The sequence below is a fragment of the Fonticula alba genome (assembly GCF_000388065.1).
Source record: "Fonticula alba strain ATCC 38817 unplaced genomic scaffold supercont2.14, whole genome shotgun sequence".
Classification (NCBI taxonomy): domain Eukaryota; order Rotosphaerida; family Fonticulaceae; genus Fonticula; species Fonticula alba.
The window spans coordinates 464,591-468,246 of record NW_009242984.1 but is presented as its reverse complement, the minus strand read 5'-3'; positions in this window follow the sequence as shown (position 1 = coordinate 468,246).

Genomic DNA, 3,656 nt, shown 5'->3' with positions numbered 1-3,656 from the left:
GGGGGGGAGAGGGTTGACAGCTTGCCAGACATGACATTGCCGCTAGACGGCCAGGCGCCAGGCATGTGCTGGCGCCGCTGTGTGAGAGGTTGTCGGCTCCGCCCGGATATCGGCTCCAAGAGAGCCTGCGGGGTGATCGAGGGAATGCCAGGGTGTGCCGGGCGTCGGGCACCGGCGTCGCCCCGCCCTTGAGGGGGGGGGGAGGGGATTGATTAAGGAGGGCGGAGCCGGCCCGGCCCGTGTGTTCTCCACTTTCGGGGCATCTCTTTTGCCCGGGAGCAAGCCGGGTGGGCCGGAAATGGGAGCGACCTCGACGCACTGCGCGGGCGAACCGGCCCGATTGAAACAAACCCCCTCCATGTTGGAGCGGTCAGTGCCAGCCATCGTGGGCCAGCGTCGCCGGACCTTGAGCTTGGGAGCCCGCGGCCTGTCTCTGTCTCTCTCTCTCTCTCTCCCTCCGCTCCCCCGCCCCAACCTTGACGGGGAGGGCATACGGTCATTATTCCGTGGCCCGGCGCTCACTCATCCGTGTCCGGGGACCAAATGATGACGACCCGTGGGCGCCTTCCTCCCGCGCAGGCGTACACATACCGCCCCCGGTCTCGAGGCCGGGACCGGGGGACGGGGCAGGGGTGATCTGGCATGCCGCTGTGCATGCTTCCCACCCCCGGCCCTTGGCGGCTGCATTCACATGTGCCCGCGGACCCTTTGCACCCCCCCCGGCGGGGGGAATAAGTATGCGCGCGCCCCGTGTATGTGTGTGTGTGTGTGTGTGGACCTCCCTTCACGGCGGGGAGTCTGGGCTCCCGACAAACAGTTCTGTTGAAGACCCCCCAAGACACCAAGCCCATGCCACACAAGCATACTGCCCTCGCCCCGGCTCCTGCGCCGGGCGAAGGGGGCGCGCACACCACGCCGCCCGGGTCGAAGCACGAAGGGCCCGCAAAAGAGACCCAAATAGCGTTGTCAAGCCTTCCGCCTCACGCGCGGGCCTCTTCCGGCGCTGTGTACTTCCACCGGAGCCGGCCCCGCGCCCAAACACAGCCACTTGCCGGACGCGCGCCGATGGGGCCAGGTGTAAATCCCCTTTTGCACCACCGGCTGGCCGGGCCGCCAGGGGCGCGGGCCCGCCAGGCCGAAGGAACCCGCAGAGAGAGAGAGAGAGAGAGAGAGGGAGAGAGGGGCGGGGGCGCAAGGGGCCCGGGGCAGGCGTGAAATGGACAGTTTCGCACCGGCATTCGGCCCGAGAGCCCGGCCCCCCCGGGCCATTGATTTGGCGACGACTCGCACAACAGGGCTGCGCACATCTCGCCGGCGGTCTTCTCCGTCATGTTGTGTCCGGCCGCTGGCCGGCGGCCCGGCCGGCCGGAGGCCGTGCCCTTGCTCCCCGCCACAAGGACAGATGACGGCGGCGGTCGTTTTCCAATATCCGACAAAGCCGGGGCGCCGATCGCTTTTTCATCCGGCCTGGGCCATGTTGCCGCCCGGGGCCCCCTTCCCGGGGGGCCGACCGATCCCCTCTTCCAACACCCGCGCGCGGGCCTGCCTCGCCTCCGGCACCGACCGGGCCCCCAGGCAGCCGTCGGCCGGTTGGCCCGTAGGCAAGCGCCCAGGCGCCGCTGGCGGCGAGATCAGAGGGGATGTCACACTTGGGCCCTGTTCGCGCCCCCCCCCCCCCCCCCCCCCCGAAAATGGAGATTGTCCCCAAGCCCCAGGGTGCGTGCGAGCGCGTGTGCATTTACAAGGGCGAGGGGGCGAGGAGGGGGGGTGGGATTTGTGGCGCCGCCCGCTTGCGCCTGTGCATTGGCCCTCGGGACCGGCGCCCCAGGGCGATGGGCCACCCCTCCTCGCACTTCGCTCTTCGGTCTGCAGGGGGGGGGGGGGGGGGTTCCCGCCCGTCGGTTGCCCCGTCCTCGGGGAGGCCCTCCTGCCCCTGCCGGCTCATTTCGGACCGCCATGTGCGGGGGCCGCCCCCCTCGGGATGGGGGAGAAGCCACGTCCGGAGGGCAGACTAATGTTGCCACCCGGGCCGGGGCGCCGCTCGCGTCTCGGCCGCGGGGCCGGCCCCGCGGTGTCTCCCTCGCCCGACTCTCGGCCGGGCCGCCCTCCGGCACCGGGCCCACGATCCGACTCGGGGTCGCAACACGGCCCCCGGCCTCACTCTCCGCGGCCCTCCCCCACCGTCGGCCCGGCCCGGCCCGTCTGACTAGCAGCAGCCAGTGGGATCCGCGAGGGGGAGTCGCTGCACTGCGAGGCCAGAGCTTTTTCTTGCACCCCCCGCCGGTGGCCCCGCCCTGGGCACCCGCCACCCCTCTCCATCCCTCCGTCCCCGCCCCCTCGCTCCGCCGCCCCCTCGCTCCGCCGCCCCCTCGCTCCGCCGCCCCCTCCTGTCGCTGCTTCCACGCCCCTGGCTCCCGCCCCCTCCCTCGCGCGCGATCAGGGCCGCCCGAGCCTGGACCACCACATCTCCTCCCCGCCCGGGGCACGGCCCTCCCTCTCCCCCTCTCCCTCCCCTCAACCCGACGTTCGCAGGCCGGTCCAACCTTCGCCCCACTCTCTCCTCCCCCCCCCCCTCCCCCCCATCAAGCGCCATGTCCTCCTTTCAGCATCTCAAATTGACCCAGCTCTTGGCGCTGGAGAGCTGGCTCGACTCCTTCCCCAAGTCCTCGGTTTTGCCATCTGGCCTGCTGTTCAATGAGGCCGAGGGGGACCTTCGCCGATTCCTGGCCCTTTCCAATGGCCACGCCCTGGCCGCTGCCATGACCGAGCTGTGCGCTGCCCGTGCTCCCCGTGCCTCGACTCCGTCTGCAGGTGGCGCGACGCCGCTTTGCCCGCTTCCAGCCTCTGATCCTCCCCCGCCCCCGCCCCGCCCCCCGAATCGCCCAGCCATCCAGCACACCAAATCGATCTTCTGGAGGATCCCCGATCCCTGGCACCCACAATGGGCCAGGCCTCGTCCCTGTCTCTGACCGGGGACTTCTCCTCGTCCACCGATTGGATTCTCTTTTTCTACAACCTCCTCAGGTATGCACGGATCTGTTGCCGTTGCCGACGCGATCCTCTCCAGCCCCTTTCGGCCCCCTCCCGCCCGTCCCTTCGGTCCCGACACAGACACACACCCTCACCCACACACACACCCACACACACTCACACACCCACACACACTCACACACACACACACACACACATACTCTCTCTCTCTCTCTGACCTTCCCACAGTGTCATGAAGTCCGTCCGATCGTACTTCAATGACGTGCTCGGTCGGCGACTCCCTTGGGAGCCGGATCTGGTGCTGGCCTCTCGGCTTGCCACCTACCCCGACTGGTGGTCGAAGTTTGCTCCCCACTCGCACCTTGTGACCGAGCAGTCCGAAAAAAGCGCCCTTGCGCGGCGCCTCTCGCTGAAAATGCAGCCGCGCACGGGTCCCGGCTCCAGCCCTGGTGCCGGGATCCGCGGAGGCCACTTCGCCGACAAGTATGCCGGCATCACCGAGCTCCGGAAGATCTGCCTCCTGGTCCTCTCTTGTGTTATTTCCCAGCCCCGGCAGCACGCCGATTCCACTCCCACCACCCCGGCCGAACGTGCGCTTCCCCGCCAGTCGCCCTTTTTTCCTTCTCTCTCTCTCTCCCTCGGTCTCGCCTCCCGCCCCCCCCCCC